A 21,755-nucleotide genomic window follows, 5' to 3' on the forward strand; every position below is an offset into this window, starting at 1 on the left:
AGTCTGCTTCTTCCCCCAAAAAATCGCTCCCCCTTTTTCCTACTAATGCAACTGTGAAATCACCAGAGCAAAACGCAATAAATCTCTGCCTGTAATTCCTATTTGCACACAGAGTCATGTTTTCACATTAGTCCCAAAACGAAATTTCTTTGCCAATTTAAATGCACACTTACTGCTCTTTTTTTTTGGCAAGTGAAAATCACTTTTACAGACTGACACATTATGAATCCACTTTTTAGATTTTTTTAATTGCACATGTCCAGACTGCTTTTTCAGACCACCACCATGTGTATCCTCGGTGACTGCCTACACTCCAGCAAGGGCAACCAGCCTTAGTGATGCTGAATGTATTTGCATTACAGACTGAAACCTCAAAACCCCACTCGCTTCTAAATACTGTGCATGATTATACATGGAAAGGAGCTGGGTGTGTGCTAAGAGTCTGCTTCTTCCCCTAAAAAATCGCTCCCCCTTTTTCCTACTAATGCAACTGTGAAATCACCAGAGCAAAACGCAATAAATCTCTGCCTGTAATTCCTATTTGCACACAGAGTCATGTTTTCACATTAGTCACAAAACGAAATTTCTTTGCCAATTTAAATGCACACTTACTGCTCTTTTTTTTTGGCAAGTGAAAATCACTTTTACAGACTGACACATTATGAATCCACTTTTTAGATTTTTTTAAAAAGCCCATGTCCAAACTGCTTTTTCAGACCACCACCATGTGTATCCTCGGTGACTGCCTACACTCCAGCAAGGGCAACCAGCCTTAGTGATGCTGAATGTATTTGCATTACTGACTGCAACCTCAAACCCTTAAAGTATTCCTTATTTTTACCAGTACACCTTAATTTATCATGAAAAAATAGTCCATATTATTTTACATGTTCCTCACATTTAAATTTCTCCCAAAACAGAAAATAATAAACACAACTTCTACAAAAGGAATTCCAATTCTATTATTCATTTCTTAATTTACCATATACATCCCCTCTCAAACTCATAACTCACCTTTAAAATTAGTTAGTTGTGAAAGAAATGTGGCACTCAAACAGCAGATTATCAGAGCCAGGATCTCTGTTCTCTACACCTCTCTCCTCTCAGCAGAACCAGAAAATGGCAAAGTTTCCCTCTATTTTTCCACACATATACATGTAAGTTTCAAATCTCAGTGCTTCCCCCTTTTTTTCAAATGTAATCACACATTTCTATTGGTTGAAAACCAACCCTTTTCTTAAAGTACCCTTCCCCCAACTTGACTTCTGCCTGCTACCATAGCAACACCTCATGGAACACTGCTGTGTGGAGTTAGGTCAGAAGTTCGCCAAACAATGTTTCAATTCCACAGAGCAAGAGTGCTTGACTTTTCAAACCTTACAGCAAATCCATAGTACTGTTCTTTGGTAACACATTTTTCTGTACCAATACAAAACATGCTTCTATAAATTTACACATACAGCCTAGTTTTTAGTGTAGAATGGTATGAAACAGCCAATCAGTTCTTTTTTTTAAAAAAAAATATGTATGCCTCCATTTCCAAACTGTTTTTCATTTCTTTTTCCCATTCTTCTGAATTACACCTCCTGAGTGCATCCAGATCTCCTTTGAAGATGTTCACAGTGTGGATTGTAGGGCACAGCTATGTCTTCTGGAGTGAAAAGTTTGCAGAGAAAACAGGTATGGTGAGAGACCTTGCTTTGCCAATTGTAGACATTAAATGGATTGGTCAGAGAGGGTTAAAGTGGCACCAATTGATGCCATTGGTGAAATCCTTCATGCAAAACCAACACCCTGACCTCATAATAGTGCACTGTGGTGGCAATGACCTAGGCACTTTGACTGGGGTAGGTCTGGAAATGCTTATGAAGGACACCTTTGCACAACTGTTTTCTCTTTTCTCTAAAACTGCCTTTGTGTTTTCCAACATATGCCAAAGGCAAAAATGGAACTGGTCCAATCATTTCTGTCCGCAAATTGACAAAGCAAGGAAGCACGTCAACAAATCTGTTTCTGCTTTCCTCCGTGACTATGGTATGGGTGCCATTTACCACAACAACTTGCGTTATGACATGCAAGACATTTATAGAGGAGATGGTGTGCACTTCAATGATGAAGGGAACAGAGTCTTCCTCTTGAACCTTAGACTCTGCATCGGTACTTACTTGTAGGTACCACTTAAAAAATCACTTCATAAACTCAACGGCTCTTTTTAGAGCCCCCTAATATCTAAACTCTTAAATCTGCATTTCATTTTTTTTTAAATTTTTTTTTTCTTCCGTACGCTTACCGTACGCGTACCCCGTGATTTTTTTAAAAATCAATAAATGTTTTCTTTGTACTTTTCTGTCCTTCTTTGACCCCCTCACAAATGTAAGGGGGTCTGTAACTCTCCTCCTTGCCCCCTTTTCTTGTTTTCACTCTTTTTTTTCTGAGTGAAACACACAAAATGGCGGCCGCCGCTTCCTGGTTTCGGCCGATTCGAATGTTTACTAAGATCTAAGAGCCAATCAGAATCGCGCTCGCGCACGCCACCGTACGCGTACGGTAAGCTTACGGTAAGCGTACCGTAAGCTGGCTCAGATATATATATTGATTTAAAGGCCATTTTCTCAGAATCTACTGAACAGATTTACACCAAACCTACAAAAGGCACTTCTTTGACCTAGGGACTACCTCTCTGCCAAATTTCTAGTAATTCTGTTCAGCCGTTCGGGCTGTAGCCCTGTCTAAAGGTCCTATGGAAAAATGCATGGGAAAAACGCGTTTTGGGACCCCCCTTTTATCTCAGCCCCCGCTTGACGAATCCCCCCGAGACTTTCAGGGTAGGAGCGGAGCGTAGCGCCCCACCTATTTTGAGAAATTCGCGAGGATTCGTCGACCGGCGCCAAAGTTATTCAAAATAGAATGTTGCGGATTTCCTATGGAAAAGGGGTCCTAACTATAACTACCTACTGGCGATATATATATATATATATATACTGGCGGTCGCCAGTAGATAGTTATAGTTAGGACCTATTTTCCATAGGAAATCTGCAACATGCTGTTCCCAATAAGTCTGACGCCGGTTGACGATTCCTCGCAAAATTTCCCGAACTTTTGGCCAGCTCCGCTCCGCTCCTACCCTGAAAGTTTCGTGGTGATTTGTCAAGCGGGGGCCGAAAAAAAAGGGGGGTCCCAAAACGCGTTTTACCCATGCAATTTCTAATAGGATCTGTTGTCGCAGCTACAGCCCGAACCGCTGAACGGAATGACACCAAATTTGGCAAAGAGGTAGTCCTCAGTTCAGAGTTGTGCCTTTTGCATAAATGGTGTGAATCCGTTCAGTAGTTCCTGAGAAAATTAGAATTAAAAGTACATAAATATCTATGGCAGGGGAGGATCCGCGGACCCTACAAGCACCGTAAGCGCACCCTCCCTGAACCGAGCGCGCACCGTCCTGATCGCGCGCTGAATGCTAATTGGCTGTCGAGTGTCTGTCTACATTCGAAACCAGGAACTGTTGGTGGCCATTTTCTGCCTCGGTAGAAGCGAGGCTGAAGAAGCAAGGGGAATAAGTGTGTAAAACATATAAAGGGGGCAGAGTAGAAATATTCTGACCCTCTAGAGGTGCTTAGGGGGTCCCAGAAGGACCCCCTGGGGCCCCCTTTTTAAAGAAGGACCCCCTGGGGCCCCCTTTAAAAAAAAAACGGCGAAATGTGCGCACGGTGCGCGCATCCTATCGCGTTGGGTGTGCGGATCCACAGAATTTTTTTTTTTTTAAAAGACAAGAAATCATTGCTTTTAAGACTACTTTGTACACTGAAAGGTAGGGTGTATATTTCTGTTTTGTAAAGGTATGATTCTTATTGGTTAACAAAAACAGATTGTAAGGAACATTATGTGTGATAAGCTGATATGTTGAAAAGTGAAGCACACTTCCTCTCTTGTTTAGCAACATTGTGTGCTGAACTTCTGACCTGTGTGCTCAGTGCAGTGTTCCATGACCTGTTTCTATGGTAACAGACAGAAGGCAGATTGGGTGAAGGATTGAAATGTATTTCAGTTGGAAAGGCTTGAAATGTTTAACCAATAGAAATGTGTTTGCTTTTGAGTGTATGTGTGAAGGATTGTGATTTGATGTTTACATGTATATGTGTGGAAAATGAAAGGGAAACTTTTCCATTCTTTGTTTTTGCTGAGAGGTGCACAGTGCAGAGATTCTGTAAAAGAAAATATGGTGAGTGACTGATATACTTCTTAATCTACAAAACAACTTGAAAGATGAGTTATTTAATTGTGAGGGGATGTATGTAGACTATTTTGATTTTAATCAGACTAATGTTTTTCTCCTGCTAAAGTGTAGGGAGTACTTTTTTTTCTCTACAATCTTATTGACAGTGTGTGTGCATGTAGAAACCATTCTGTGATAAGCATTTGTGTTTTCCATGTGTTTGCAGACAGATAACTGTGCAGTTTTTTATATTTTGGTAGAATTAGAAACCAGTCATTGTTTATGAATTTGTGAAATGAGTTATGTTATGTTTTTATACTAAAATGTAGTACTTCTTCTAGATGAAGAAATGTGTTTTGGTATAGTGCAAGGGATAGTGTTGTTTGTCTAGAATCACACAGTGAGTATGTGTGCATTTGGGAACCACTGTGAGAGAAGCATTTGGTAACATCGTGTATTTTTTAGCAGATAACTCTTTTAAAACCTGTCATGTTGTCAAGTTTTAGTAGCATTAGAAGCCAGTCTTTGGTTATGCATTGATAAAATGATTCTTGTTTGACACTAAAGTGCAGTACTGAAATATGTAGATTGTGTGCAGTTCCCTTACCACTTGCACTGTAGTGAATGAGTTTGGTAAACTCCTAGGGATATTGGTGCTTGTCTAGAATCACACTGTGAGTTAGTGTGTATTTGGGAACCACTGTGAGAGAAGCATTTGGTAACATCGTGTATTTGCTGACAGATAATTGTTTTAACCTGTCATGTTGTGAAGTTTTAGTAGCATTAGAAGACAGTTATGGCTTATGCTTTGATTAAATGAGTCAGGCTTTGACAGAAAAGTGCAGTCCTGAAATATGTAGATTGTGTGCAGTTCCCTTACCACTTGCACTGTAGTGAATGAGTTTTGGTAAACTCCTAGGGATAGTGGTGCTTGTCTAGAATCACACTGTGAGTTAGTGTGTATTTGGGATCACTGTGAGAGAAACATTTGGTAACATCATGTATTTGCTGACAGATAACTGTTTTAAAACCTGTCATGTTGTCAAGTTTTAGGAGGATTAGAAGCCAGTCTTTGCTTATGCGTTGATTAAATGAGTCATGCTTTGACACTAATGTGCTGTACTTAAATATGTAGATTGTGTGCAGTACCATTAAGTCTTCTAGACTAGTGAATGAGTTTTGGTAAACTGCTAGGGATAGTGTTGCTTGTCTAAAATCACACTGTGAGTCTGTGTACATTTGGGTAAGGATTGTGAGAGAAGCATTTGGTAACATAGTATATTTGATGACAGATAACTGTTTTAAAATCGGTCATGTTGTCAAGTTTTAGTAGCTTTAGAAGCTATTCTTTGCTTATGCATTGATAAAATGATTCAGGGTTTGACACTAAAGTGCAGTACCATGTACTATTCTATTCACTGTGCCAGAACTGAAAATTTAAAAGTTTTACCCCGGCACTAACCTAGTAGTAGTCTGATGATTTAGTCAGTTTCCAAGTCCTCATGTTGTGAACCATACATTATCACATAGATTGTTTCAAATGTCTATGCAGTATGCATGCAGTCTTCTAACATACTATACACTTGTCTTTCACATTTTCAATTCGCTAGTCAGTATCCATACACTTCCAGGAAACACCCTGTAACTCCCTTTGCAGTCCTCTAGTGATCCATTCAGCATCATGTACTAATCCATTCACTGTGTGAAAACTCAAACACTGATAAATTCACCAAGATACTATCTTTGCAGTACTCTAATCATTCAGTCAGTGCCTAAGTATTCATGCACTGAGCCAGGCCTTAGCACATGGGCTGCTTCAAACCCCTATCCACTATGTATGCAGTCTTCTAACCACCTAGACACTTGTCTTTCACACTTTCAATTCCCTAGTCAGTATCCATACAGTCCAGCAAACATCCTGTCACTGCCTTTGCACTCCTCTAGTGACCCATTCAGTACCAAGTACTAATCCATTCCCTGTGCGAAAAGCCTACCACTTATAAATTCACCTACGCACTCTCCTTGCTGTACTCTAAGCATTTAGTCAGTATCCAAGTAGTCATGCAGTGAGCCAGGCCTTACCACATGGACTGTTTTAAATGCCTTTGCAGTATGGATGCAGTCCTCTAATCACCTACACAGTTGTGTTTCACACCTTCAAATCCCTAGTTAGTATTCATACACATCTAGCAAACACCCTGTCACTCACCCAGTGTGTCTCCTTATAGTACTGTAATCATTTAGTCAGTTAGCATGTAGTGTTTTAGGGCCATATGTATGAACACATTTTCCCATAGACACAGAATGGGTAAAACCCTTTGATACATCTGGCCCTTAGTGAGGTAGGCTTTAGGGTATGAACTGCTTCAAAGTAGTATGCACTATGCATGTAGTGTTTTAACCATCATCACACTTGTGGTTCAGGGCTAAAGTTTCTTAGTCAGTATTTATATAAAATGTGTTTGTACAGTAATGGAATAGTATAAATTTGAAAGTTATTAATATACATTTATTTGTGATTCTTTTTTACAGATACAGTACAGGAGTGTTTCTCATCTGTTTGCACTCTTCTCGTGCAAGATTGTGTGGATGAAGGGTCCTTAGGTGTTTCATCATACTTGCTGTGCCGCACAAGTATTTTTTGTTAGGATCCCCTCGTAACAGAACTCTTTCGAAAATCTTGCGCGTGACAAAGGTGGCATTGGTCTTTGTTTGCCCCTCAAGAAAAGTAGAAAATTTCCACATTACTGAAGGAAAACGTTGTGGGCGTGGTGCATCCTCCAAAAATTCATCTTTAGATTTGTGAATATTTTAAAGCGACATCATTTACAGTTTTTAGGTCTCGGCTCGAAGGCTCCGAGATTTAATGTTAGGAGTGGGGCTTTAACCCGCCCCTTTTTTTTACCTCTTCTCCATTGGCTGGCCTCTGAAATACTGGTCAGCCATTGGAAAAGAGCATTGTCTCTCCAAACAAGCCCCGTCTTTTTCGGATTCGGGGGCGTGTTTTTTACTTTCTTTCTCTCCTCTGGAATGTAAACATTCCAGCCAATGGCAAGAGGAGAGAAAGAAAAACACGTCCCAGAATCCAAAAACGCCGCTGCGTTTCTCCGAGGCATTTCTGCTTGACCTCGGAGAAAGGCGGCGGTGTTCATGGCTCGTTTCGAGGTCCGTTGGTGGATATAGTGCAGACTGCATCTAAACTTCCTGTTTCTCTTCCCCTTCTCTCCCCCTCCATGTCGGTGTTTCCTCCTCCCCCTGGCCCTCCCTCCTCCCCTTCTCATGTCACGCTCCCTACCTCTCCCTTCGCCGGGAGCTGCTGGCTGGGTCGGTGGCTGGGCTCGGCTGGAGGCAGAGCGGGCAGTGAGTCCCCGGGTGCATCCTCGGCCGGATCCCTCCCTGACTGGATCCCAGCCCGAGCCCCGGGTTTGGTCGCTCTAGATCCCCTGCAGCGACTTCTGAAAACTTTCCCTCTGCTGCTCGTGCGTCGACGCTGCTGCTGCTGCTGTGGGCTCCGTCGACCCCGTCGCCGCTCGGCTGCTCTGTTTGGTAACGTTAAACAGTATTCACAGCGGAGTCTCAAGTGTGTTTCTAGGAGACCTTTGGCCGTCGCTGCTTGGAGGGGCCCCTAGGGGCCTCTCCATCCGATGGCATCAGGAGGGGCCCTGGTCAGAGATCTACCTTCTGCCGTCCTTTCAGTCACACTTGTGGCGTTTCCTCTCCAGCTGCCTCCACCCCCGGCGCAGGAAGCGCCTTGAGATTACAAATTAACGCGCCCCGGGGTCGTGCACTGGTGTTTCACGGATGTGCAAGCGCCGTTTGACCACTGGACGGTTGAGGTCCGTTGCTCAACCTTTCAACAGAAGCTATGGTGGGACTCGTGCCCACAGCCCCCCTTGCAACACTGCCTGGGGACGTGCAAGGAGGAGAGGGGTCTGTTGTGCAACACCCAACCGCCCAGCAGGTGCGCCCAGCAGCGCTTCTGGGCGCTATGTGTCGTCTTGTAGATTCGGTTCATGCTCCATCGTGCGGACCGGGTCTGTCTCGTGCCACATGTGATCAGTGTGGGGCTTGGAGGGCCACACTGTTCTGATACCGAGGCCTGATGGAGCCCCACTCGGAATGAACGGTGAGGGCACCAGTGCCTCCCGGCAGCTGGCATCGGCACTTCCTGATGCATCGTGCCCTTTCCTATGTAGCAATGTCCTTTCTGCACCCTTTGCCGCAACGTCTGCACCGCGGCACCTCAGTGGACTAAAGCACCCCCTGTAGGGGCCTGCGTTCGACTTCATTCATGGTCACAGGTTCAAATCCCTGTGGGTCCGCCCAGCCTTTCAGCCTTCTGAGGTCGATAAAATGGGTACCACTGGATTTGGTACCAATAAACATCTGTTATCCAGGCCAAGATACCCTTCTGGGTGAACATGAGCTTTAAAAATTAACATGTTATATATAAGAAATACCCCTTAACATGTACTGTGTTTACAAAGGAGCGAATGGACCGCACGCATTTTAATTCACTTTACAATGAGAGAGGTAAGTTTGAAGCAAAACCAGCCTGCTCTCATTTTATAAAACCTGCACAGTAAATACAGAATAAATGTGCCACATTTTTTCAACAAAACCTTACTTATGAAGCAATGTTTCTTCTTCGTTATAAAGTTTGATGAATCAGTGATAAACAAAAGTGGCCCGTCCATTTTTTGAGGTAGTTTCCCACCCTGTTTTCTCGCTATGTGCTCTGGCACAACTAAGTTTGTCTCTTTCCGTAGCACAAAAATTGCAAGAATACATCTAATAAGAAGTTGCTGGATTCTTGTACCAGTGTTTTTTTTTTTTTTTTAATTTGCCCGGACATTTAGTGTCACCAAAGGAGTTTGGCATGCACCTAGAAAAAGAGGGTGTGAATCCCTGTATATCAGGGTCACTGTGTAGCCAGTCACCTCCTGTCTGAACAGCACTAGATACAGTTAACAATGCACCCCCACCTTGGAGAGGCCTGAACGGCTGGGGCGAAGCCAGTCATGTACTTTTCACCTGTCAGGCAGTGCAGAGTGATGGGAGAGAAAGCAAGCTGACTCTGACCCGGACCTGCTGGCCTCTCAGAGGCTTTGCCCTGTCAGCCCCCACCTGGCCCCCTGTGCGTGGGCAGTGATGAAGCATGTGTGTCCACTCACAGGAGCCGTGCAGCCGGTTCGCATGACTGTCTGTACTCCAAGCTGAACTGTCTCTTGTCACGTAAATAATCACTGGTGTCTTTGTTGGCTCTGAAATGATGAAAGCCTGGCTCGACCCTGCAGACTTCATACCTGCCTAAAAAGGGGGCGCCCCCCAACACGCCCGGGGGCATTGAGTGCCCACATTAAACAGTCCCAGAATGCTCCAGCCGGTCATGTTATTGCTTCAATGCGGCTGCGGTCACTTTCTTCCCAACTTTAACTGCTGAAAGTTAAAACTTGGCAGCACCATCGTCTGGATGCTTGCTAGTCTGAATTTATTTCAAGTGGGAGTACCTGTACTGTTCTGTCCGTGTCTGTGTGTGTGGGTGGCTTTGTGTGTGTGGCTCTGTGTGTGGCTGCAAATGCAAAATTCTCGCATTTGAGAGTGATTAGGCTATTGACATTGTAAATAACAATGCCGTTTCTTTAAATGTTTTAAAAACAAAAACATAAACAAAAATAATGTCATGAGCAATGCCAATAGCTCTAACTTTAACAATGCCGAGACCGTTGCATTGTAAATGCTTGTTGTAAGTTAAAGTTAAAAAAATTTGTTAGCTGTGTGCATTTTATATATCTGTGATTTGTATCTTGTTTTTTTTTTTGAGAATAGCATGTTGTTTTTTTTTAACAATCTTTGAGATTGTGTTTTTTTTGCCCGCTGTTAAGTGATGAGTACGATTGAAATCACTATTTTTAGTGAAATTTAATATATTCTGAGAACAGCAAAAAAGGCAAAAAAAATTCTTTGTGGAAATTATGCTGTGTTGTAAAAAATGTATTATTACATGTTATATTTTTTTTTTCCTTTTCTTTCACAGATCCAAATTTTAGATTGGAATGAAAATGTAAAAAAAAATGTGTACCATTTTTTTATTCCTAATACTGTGAAGGTAAGTTTAACTAAGTATCAATATGCTGAATGAGGAGGTCTGCAAGAAGCTACAAAGTGGAAACATGTTTCTAAAAACACTCTGTTTATACCTATGTAGTTTTGAAATCTCACCATAATCAGATATCATGTGACCTGCAAAAAAAGAGATTTGAGGGTTTCATAATATTTCCTATTTTAGCTCTTGAAGGACCGCAATTATTTCAATCATTCTTCTTTGAACATCTTTGCAGACAAAACTCTGTGCTTACCTTTTATCATTCGCAAGGAATTTTAAAAACGGAAATATGTCACTTTTTGTAACATAGTTATTGTGTAAGATACTCTTTCATATTTACACAGAGAGGAAAAGGCACTCTGTGCACTTTTTATACTCCATGTAAATACAACCTCATCATGCAGACCACATTGTTTTGAAAGGGTGTTCTATAAGTGTTGTTGTGCATGATTGCACTGAATACTCATAGAACAAGACACATGTCTAGATTTATCAGAAATCATAAATCTCGATATGTGTGTGAATGGTGCACCATTCTAAAATTGGTGTAGGAAAGCACAACAAGGAGAATTGTTTTCATTTCTCCACATTTTTATATCTTCAATGCATGCTGAAATGTTCAGCATACATTGAAGGAGAAAAATGCATTTTCTCATTGTTTTTGTGCAGGAAGGTGTGTCTTCCTGCAGAAAAACAAACAGCACATGACACAGATATCCTTGCACTTTGGTGCAAGGGTGCCTGTGTCACCACATGGCTGCAGTTTAAGCAGTCGTGCAGACAGAAGCATAGATTTGCAACATATATATGTACATATGTTGCAGCCCTGTGCTTCGGAAGTACTACAGCACACTGCAGTTAAAGAGGTTACTGTGTGATGATGCAGCACTTCCTCATACTTCTGCACTTATCCATTCACCATACGTTACTAATGCATTCATTCAGTCAATTACGTACTACACATACATTCATCTAAACTAACACTAAGAAAGAAATTTAGCTCTTTTTTTAAACCAGGAAAGTTAGTTCTTACAAGAACTTTTTTTTTTCTTCTTTCTTCTTTTATAATTTTTTTTGGGTTTTCTGAACATTTTTTAATTTTTTTTGGTTTTTCTGCAAAAAAACCAAACAAAAAACAAAACAGGAAAAACCAAACAATGAACTTCAGGGAACAATAAAAAAAACAAAAAAAACTAGCAAATGTGACTTTCCTGGCGGCGGCAGATCAGATTGAGCGACTGCTCACCTTAGCACAAAGTCGCATTGCACTTAGTGCAGAGCACTTTTAAAAATTTAAATTGAGGACGGATGTCCAAGGTTTGGGCTGCTGGATGCACTCTTGATGTGCTCGGCTGCGATGAGGTGGATGGCGCAGGAGCAGGAGTGTTTCTCATCCGTCGGCACTCTTCTCGTGCAAGATTGTTTGGATGAAGGGTCCTCATGTGCTTCATCATACTTGCCGTGCCGCAAGAGTATTTCTTGTTAGGATCCCCTCACGACAGGACTCTTTTGCAAATCTTGCATGTGACCAAGGAGGCATTGGTCTTATTCTGCCACTCGGGAAAAGTAAAAAATTTCCACACGACTGAAGAAAAACGTTCTTTGGGTGGTGCCTCCGCCAAAAATTCATCCTCAGAAGTATGAGGTGATGCAGGTGATGCCTGCTGCCCTGAAGCCATTTTTGGTTGAAAAAAGTTAGAGCTAAGTGTAAACTTAGTCTAAAAAATCTTCTTCTCTCCAAAGAGATGGTGCTCTAAAGAAGGTCAAAGAAGAATGATTGAAATGGGTGGGGTCTTTCAATAGTTAGAAGAGGAAGTGTAATGAACCAATCAAATCTCTTTTTTTGCAGGTCACATGGGATCCGCGCCCACTGCGCTTACGCAGCACCCACCCAGAGCGCATCTGCGAAATTGGATTACATTTTTTTATAGGATTAGATGTAAAAATATATTAGTTTTAAGACTAATTTAGAGTTTGTCTTCAATTAATATTCACATGAAATACATATATATATATATGTGTTTTTAAATGTTAAATATTTCGCGGGATCCGCGCACCTACTGCGTCACGTACATCGAACGTGTCGCGTATACGCTGGGAGTCGCGTACGGGTCGCATTGCGATTGCGCACTAAACACGTACCCAACACATACCATACACGGATGCTATCGGGTAGGGATCGGGAACGGTGCGCTTAGGGTGCGCGGATCCAAAAACATTGCAAAAAATATATAAAATAAAGTTTTGCACATATAGTTAAAAAAATATTTTGAAAAATATAAAAAAAATATGTTTGAAAAACCCATTAAGTTCAAATAATATTTTTTAATTTTTAAAAGAATTAATTGAAAAAATAAGTTGAAGAAATGGTGATAAAAAAGTATTTTTAAAAAAACTAATTAATGAAATTGACACACTGAATTTAAAAAATATACAAATCCAATCAAAATCATTAAACATGATATCTTCAGAGATAAGTTCTAGATAGGAATTAGCATTTAAAAAACCTTTGAAATTCACTGAAAAAACCATAGGTTTCATGCACGTTATAGTTAGGAATTGACATTTAAAAAACCTTTGAAATTTACTGAAAAAACCAAAGGTTTCAGGGGCGTTATAGTTAGGAATTGGCATTTAAAAAACCTTAGAAATTCACTGAAAAAACCATAGGTTTCAGGGGTGTTATAGTTAGCTGTACATTTCCCTCGTACAAAACCCTAGAAATTCCCCCGTTATAGTTAGTTCAGCTAACTATAACTCGCGCCCCCGCAATGCACTGCTGATGACGTCACATATTACATCACTCATGACATGGTCAGTGACATCACTGATGACATCACTGATGACATCTCAAATGACATCACTGATGACATCACTGATGACGTCATCCAGTGAGTATGTGTTTCTGTAAAGTTTTAATATGTTTACTATATATAGGGAAAGGCCTGTTGAAGAATGAGTGGGTGTACAAGTGTGTGAATGGATGATTTTGAAGGTGTGTAACTGACTCTATAAGTGAGTCATTAAATGTATCTTACTACAGATTAGTAACTAAACTGTGTGAATGTCTGTATGTGTCTGTGTGTTGGTGTATAAGTGGCTGCATGGTTTTGTGAATAGCTATATGAGTGTCTATATGGGTTATTGATTGGTTGTCTGAGTATCTGTATGGGTGCCTGAGTGTTTGTGTGCGTAGGCTGTGTGTGACTCTGCATAGATGTGTGAGATGGTGATTTTATGGGTGCATGGTTTTAAGAGTGCATCTGTGATGAACTGTATGGTTGAGTGAGTGTATGTATGGGTGTGTTAGGGATTGAATGTATATCTCAGTGGTACATTTGTGACTAACTACATATGTGAAAGGCAGTATATATGCGTGTAAGAGTATATAAGTGGGTATATGCGAGAGTGTGTGATTGTGAGAGTGGCTGTATGGATGAGTGTGTGCTTGTATCAATGATTGTATAAGAGCGTAAGAATGTGGTACTATTTTTATGAGTAAGTGAACTTGAGTGTGTATAACTGCATAGGTGTGTAAATGGGAGTGTAATTAATTATTTGCATGACTGACTAGGTGTGAGAGTACCTCTATAGATGATTGGTGGTGTGTGAGTGTCTATGTAGGTGTATAAATGCATATGATAGTCTTGTACGGAGTGACTGTAAATATGAGTGACTGTACAGGTGAATGAGTAGAGGTGTATGTAGACCTAAGAGTTAATAAGTGGGTATGTAGTTATTGGTATTGGAGTAACTATGGTTGTGAAAATGGATGTCTGAAATTTTGAGTTGGTGTATCAACGGTTAAATTAGGGTGTGAGAAGATGCAGTAATTTATCACATGGGTGATGTCATCAGTGATGTCACTGACCATGTCATGAGTGATGTAATATGTGACGTCATCAGCAGTGCATTGGGGGGGCGCGAGTTATAGTTAGCTGAACTAACTATAACAGGGGAATTTCTAGGGTTTTGTACGAGGGAAATGTCCAGCTAACTATAACACCCCTGAAACCTATGGTTTTTTCAGTGAATTTCTAAGGTTTTTTAAATGCCAATTCCTAACTATAACGCCCCTGAAACCTTTGGTTTTTTCAGTGAATATACATATATATATATATATATATTGCTACAGTCCTGAGTCTCTTCTGGTCTCGTCCACCAGTCGAGGCCGGTACTAGGCAATGAGACACGGGACCCTGTAAAATATTCCAAAGTACACTCGCAGTAGTGCAAGTGAAGCCCTCACTCTGGAGAGATGGTCAAAGTGTATTTTATTGCGGTTATTATTTATTATCTTTACGTCTGCACTTGAGGCGGAATCTCCCCACTTGTGGCTGAATCTCCACCCCAAGTGCGGACATTCCACTTTGCCCCCGGGGTGGAATCTCCACCTCCACCCTGAGTGTGGAGACTGTACTCCGGGTGCAGAGACTCCACTCCGGGTGTTAGGTGTGATCTCTGCACTCGGGCGTAGATTTCGCCACGAGAGCGGAGATTCCCCCACAAGTGCATACGTAAAGATTACCTTTGTGAATATTGAAAGTCATAAACTTTAACTTTTTATCTAAGTTTACCATTGTGAATTGGGCCCTAATTTGCTCATTAGTGCTGCACTATGAGCGCTTTGTACAGCAAATGTGCATGTAGCAGTGTTCAAGTGTCTGTAATCTAAGATTAAACAATAAGAATGGTCTGATTTCATTATTGATAACAAGAGATTATTCATTGGTGAGGTGCAACTTTCTATTGCTCCTTGAAATTCAAGTCATGCCATTGGTTGAAAGTTGAGCTTTGACTCCATCTAGGTTCATGTCATTGAGTCTGGTTTAAATCAACCCCTCTTGAGAGTAAAATTGCCTTTCCTCTGCTCCCAATCAGCTGTGGACAAGGTGACAGGCTGTATTCCCAACACATTGTGGGTGCCTTATCAATGTAATCCCTATACCCTTCCCTTGGCAGTGAGACAACTAGACTTTATCTAGGATTCATCTAAAAATTGCCTGCATAACTCACAAAGCTCTCCACTTCAACACACCTCTATATCTTGCACAAAAACTTGAGCTCTCAGGAGGTTCCAGATCCTCTAGAGGCTCCAGCACCTTAGCACTTAAACTACAGAAATTCCATAAAATGAAAACATACAATCAAGCATTCTCGGGTATTGCACCTAGAACTTGGAACTCCTTACCACCAGAATTAAGACTGAATAATTCCACAGCTTCATTCAAAAGGGAAGTCAAACTGATTATGATGAAGAAATTTCTGGCCTAGTCCCACAGCCCACTGGAGAAGGCAATGCTTTTCCCTTATCTCATGGGTACTACAAGGATTGCCATTGTCATTTAGTTCTGCCCTCTCCTGTTCAGCTATGTCATTAACTCTTGCTCCCCGATTAAGAAAGTCATAGGGGTACACTGAAAGAACTTGAGCTTGGTGTCTTTCTCTCCCTCCTGTTGAAATATGCTACGGTTGTGACCGAGGGTGTCCTTTTCCGGGCCTCCCTGTTCTTATGTCGTTTTTATTGCTTGTACCCTGTATTGTCGTTTCTATTGCTTGTACCCTTGTAACTATACAACTACCTTTCTGTGAAGTGCTCTGATACCCCCGGTGGTCATGTCTGCGCTATATACAACTCTTAAAATATATAAATAAATAAATAAATAGACTTAGTTGTTGATTCACTCACCTAATTGTTACAGTAACTTGAATATATCTATTCATTAGACTGTCTGACTACTCAGTGGTCTAAGTGGAAGCCTAGGGAATGAGCTGCTTGCTGGATTCATGATCTGCCGTAGCATCTACTCAGGCAGTAGATGAGCTTAAACCAGACAAGGTCCCTTCTTTGAAGTACAGACGCTGAGCTGTTGGGACAGACCTGCGCAGCCTAGGGTAGTGCATGCGCTCTACTCTGAGCATAGGTGTCGGATGCATTGCTGCACCTAGAGTCACCCAGACAACTGTTTCTTAGCGTCCTTGTATGAATGCCTGTAGGCCTGTGTCTAAAGGTGCCCTACTCTGCTATATAAAGCACAAAGACCCTGTGCTCTAAATATTGTTTACAAAAATAATACCCAATGGAGTAATATTTTTTTAAACAATATTTAGTCCACCATATATATTTCACATGATATTTTGTTATACATATTCTGACATTCAACTGAGCAAGGTAACTCAGCACAATAAAATGGACAAATACACAGAGCCCATTCAGGAGGGCCGACAAATCTTTACATGGATCAATTAATTTCGGACATCGTTGGAAACACACATTGATTCAGAAGTCATCAACCTGACTATAGACATCTATGTATTGCCACGGATATCCATGATTGAGACAAACAAGAGGGAAATGAGGAAGTGATAACCTTACTACCAGCAAGGGTGTCCATATTCCAGGATAGATCAAATGCATGGAGGCCCTGTGAAGCATGCTGAAGGAAAATTAAAACACAACAATGCATACATTGTGGACTAGATGGAGGGGGCTGAAGTAAAGTATATAGAACTCTCTTTAGGGGACTGGATCAAGATAAAACTGAACCTAAAGTCATTTTGCCCTTTTTTCCCATTGAAAGAGCACTCTGGGCACTAGTCTCTCATACTCCACCTCCTCCCAGAGCAGTGATATTTTGCTTCTTCAACTTCTGGGCCTATGACTTAATTCTAGCTGCTGCACGGGATGCCAGGATGCTTCCTTCTGAAGCAGCCGTGTGCTTTACAAATGTCTATTGATTCATTCATGAGTCCATGGTGAGACTGGTTATGAAAATGCTACTATAATGCTATTTCTGGACCCTACTCAATAGGCTCAAAAGCAGGCATGGAACTTTGTTGCTATGAATTCAATATGCTGCCATCTGCATTTGAAATTGATGATCTTTCAAACGAAGCTGAACATTTTAAGTAATGCTTATACACACCTTTATTCTGGGACTGGAAAAAGGCTACAATTTACTTTACATGCATTCTGACAACACCCAGAGGCAAGAAGGACAGTTATCAAAATTGGTCCACTGGATTCCTGAGAGAACCAGTGGGCCCATTTCCTGCATCTCCAAGGTAGTGTTCACTGAGATTGGCAGGGAGAGTAGAAGTACAGGGGGATGGAACATTTTCTACAGTGCCTGTGAAGGCCTCCAGGAGTACATGGCCTTCTGGACATTGATGCAAGATCCATATACTCACTTTACCATATCGTTCATGTCTGTCAGCTGCTACTTTGTCTGTCCTGTAATAATAGACAGTGTGAGAAAAGTTGTTCATTATATTGTGTGGTTGTGCAACCACACTGTGTAATAAAAACACAATTTTGTATCAGGTCTAGTCAGGTTCATTTGTAAAACGTTAGCTCAGTCCTTATTATCTGTGGCTCAGATCAGGCAGACTTTATCAAACAAACACGTGCAAAGCATTACAATGTACCAAAACAGTTGAATAAAAAGAAAATGCAATACAATAAAAATCTGACACCAATTTATAACAATTGTTTGTATTTTTATCTTTAAATAGAAAACACAATGACAAAAAACCTCTGGAGGGGTCTGAGGATTTGGATTTTCTAAGAAACAACAAATCACTGCTTTTCACTAAATCCAATAAATCTTTGTAGTCTACTGAAACTCGCAGTTTAGGGTTATCCACAACAATCAACTTGAAAAATATATGGGCAACCTTGTGGGTAACAGCTCCCATAGGGGGGCAGTCATAGGGACCAGTCAGATCCAGCAGGATAGTTACTTGTCGGCTTAGCAGTATGCAGTCCAGTTCCTATGAAGGAACTGCCAAATAAATCAATAAAGCGGTCCTGATTCAAGAGATACAGGATGCTGAAGATGTTCAAGTATGATAAGGGTTGCTAAGCCGGGGTTGGGTGTCTTCCTGTGGCCATCACTTGGTTCTTGAGCACAGGGGGCGACTTTGACCTCAGGGGTCAGCATCTGATGAAGCCACTAGTCTACTGGTCTTTGGTTACATTAAAGCCAGCTGTTCCCTTTACCTTGCAGTAGCTTCTATGCTGGGTGACCAAACTGCACTGTGAGAACTCTACCGGGTCCAGCAGACTCAGGTGCAACTTTTGAGGGTTAGGACTCAGTCTTCCAGGCTGCAACTTGGCATCTAGCAGCGGTCCAACATCTTGTTGCTGGGCTCCCATGAGTGAATGCTTCTGAGCATGTATGACCTTGCGGCTGTACCAGAGAGTCAGCCAGCTGACTCTTAGAGTCACCTTCTCTGTCTGGGGCTCGTGGTCAACTTTTCCACAAACGGGGCACCACAGGCACAGTCCTTTCTTTGCTAGTCCAAGGTGCAGCATGTGTAGTCTGCTCTTTGGTCCAGCTTCTCTTTGTTGGGTCCAAGGAACAGCAGGGTAGTCCTTCTTCAGTCCTCTCTCCAGTACAGGCCTGGTCAGATGTCTGGGTGCCAGGGGTGCCACCTTTATGCCCTCATGATCCCAGGGGGATGTTCCAACTAAATAGACAATGGACTACCAGCTCCGCTCCCACCTGATGATGACTTCTTGCGAAGTGTGGCATCTAGCTAGCCCAGAATACACTACTCTGCCCACTCCCAAAATGGCAGAATCTTTCTCTCGATGTGTGGAGTTCCCTAACCTAACCCAGAGGTGTGAATACTTTGGGACTACAGTCCCATTGAAAAACAAGTTTGGCAAAGGCTTTTCTCTCTCTGCCTGAAATTTCAGTCCGTCTGCTAAAACAAAAGGGCAGCTCCTTCCATGTGTGACTACTGTCTGCCTTCAAAGGTGGCTTCGGCTTTGGAGCTCACCTCCAAAGCAGAAGCCATCATTCGGCTCTCATCCGCTCTAGCCAACCTGCCAGGTGGAACTCACACCTCTTCCTTCAGCAGGTCCTTTATTTCCCTTCCATACAGTCATTCACACCTCTCCCATGGAGGACAACAGGCTGTCATGAGGACAGAAGCTTGTACAAATGTAAAAAAATCCCAGAAACTTTTAGGCAACAAAGTGGCAACTTTCTAAAGTGGCCATTTCTGAAATATTTTCAATAAATCCGACTTAAGTAACAAATCGGGTTTAATTCAACAATTCTTTTGATACCTCAACGTATCATATTTAGTAGTCCCATTCAGAAGTTAGCACTGCTGAGTTGGCAGCATGTAACTCCTTACCCGCCAATGGGGCTACTAGCCTTTCCACAGTAACAATGACAATGCAGGCTTTTTATTGCCAGGACATGCAAAGTTAATAAAAGTCCTTCTTTCTAATTTTTTTTAAAACAGATTTTTTTGCCATGTGGTACATATCACATACAATTGAGCAGTTCTCTTAACATTCACATGTTTGCATGTTTATGTTACATTGCTCTTCCTCTTTACTGTTTTAATGTCTTTACAGAGTAACCTGTTCAATGTGTTCAACCAGCTCTAACCCTTAGCCCTCCCTGCATCCCCCCTGAAAGAGTCGCTAGATTTCCATTTTATATATATGTCAGCAGTGCGTGATGCTTCTTCGTCTATCTTGCTAGCTTTGTTCGGGGTCTTTTGTGTGGCTAAAAAGGGGGGGGCGACTGTCATCCCAGTGCCTATTTTACCTTACGAACCTCTGTGCCTCCATCTCATCGTCCCTTTCTTGCGGTGGCGAATTTGATTGATCGTCTGTTGTGTCATCTAGGTCTGGTGCACGTAAATCGTCCACTAGGCTCCACCAAGCTCTGGCTGTTTCTAAGTTCCCTATGCTTCTGTGCGCTGCATGCAATAAGATTCTTATTTCTGCATCTGCCCACTTCTCCAATTCCCTTTTCCAGTTCTCTATTCGCGGGCCTATTGCAGACTTCCAATTCCTCGTGATTTCTCTTTTTGCTGGTACAAATGCTAAGTCTTGAAACCTCCCTGTGACCTTTGTCTTGGCTATGTGTGGGAATCAGAGTAGTATGCATCAGCTTGGAGTGTCCTGAACTTCCTTATCTATTATGTTCTCGACTGTCGTTAGTACCTCCTCTCAGAATCCCCTCAGGCCCGGGCAGTCCCACAGCATGTGGAGGATATGCGCTTCTCTATCTCCGCATCTAGCGCAAGACGCTTCCTCCATTTGGAAGTAGCGCCTGATTCTGGTTGGCGTGAGGTACGCCCTATGAAGCACATAATAGTTTAAGAGCTTGAACCTAGCATCTCTGGAGATCTTCAAGGTATGCTCTACAATAGTGTCCCAGTCTTTTTCTATGATCGGTACTCCTAAGTCCTCTTCTCATTGTGCTCTCAGGCGCTCCATGGGTTTCTGAACGTCCCATCTGATGGCTCTATAGATGCAGGAGATTGTTTTTATCCTACCTGCTGAAAGAGCCACATATCTGCAGCCGTCCAATGCTCTGGGTTCTGTCATCCCCGCAGCCCAGTGCTTTCAGAATGCCGCCGTAATGGCTCTATGTGGTAGGAAATGTCCCCACGGAAGGTCAAACTCCTCCCGGAGGTTCTCAAATGGGAGCATTTGGGATTCCCTAAAGAGGTCCCCAATCAATTGTAGTCTCGCTGCCTTCCAGTCATCCAGTCCAGCCCAGCTCCCCCCATGCGGTAGCAGTCGGAGCATTTTGATAGGTATGTCTGGGGAGTAAGGGACTCTGCAGCCCGTCCTTTGTAGCCATCTCGCCCAGCACCTCGTGATTACTGTCTCTTCTTCCGTCTTTCTGCGTGGGCCCTGCTTCAGTCTTAGCAGTATTGTTGTTAGAACTTGGCTTCCAGGGCAAACGGTGATTGTGTCCTGTCGGGGTTTCTGCTGTCCGCCAACCATCTCACAAACCACTGCAGCTGTGCTGCCAGATAGTATGCCTCAAAGTTGGGGAGTGCCAGCTCCCCTGTAGATGTGGAGCGTTGCATTGTACTCAGGGCCGCTCGCCTGTGGCCCGACCCTCACAGGAATATTATAATCTGCGAGTTTAAGTCACGGAATGTCGCACTGGGTACCCATAATGGAAGTGTGCCGAATATGTTTAGCAGGCACGGTAACTCCACCATTTTCAGGAGGGCCACCCTGTCTGCTACCGACAGTGGTAGAGATCTCCAAAATTCTATGGAGGAGCCGAGTGCCTGTATCCCCCTACTCACATTGCCCTCCACCAAGTCCCCAGTGTCATGATATATCGTCACTCCCAAGTATTCTAGGCAAGTGGGCTCCCATTGCAGAGTTCCCATCTCGTCCGGAGGGTGCCTGTTTTTCGTCATGGGGAATACCTTAGATTTCTGCCAGCTCACTTGCAGCCCTGAGAGGGTGCCAAACTCTTCCAACATATCATTAGCCCCCTGCAGGTCTCTACCTGTATTTTTCCGGAAGATGAGTAGGTCGTCCGCATAGAGTGCTATGCGGTAATGAGTAAGGTCCTTCTTTCTCATATAATGCACCCCGCATTTATGGCTCAGTAGACCTTCATTTGAGGTGACTTACAAATATTAAAAAGGAAGGTT

The sequence above is a fragment of the Triturus cristatus genome, chromosome 11 (assembly GCF_964204655.1).
Source record: "Triturus cristatus chromosome 11, aTriCri1.1, whole genome shotgun sequence".
Lineage (NCBI taxonomy): Eukaryota > Metazoa > Chordata > Amphibia > Caudata > Salamandridae > Triturus > Triturus cristatus.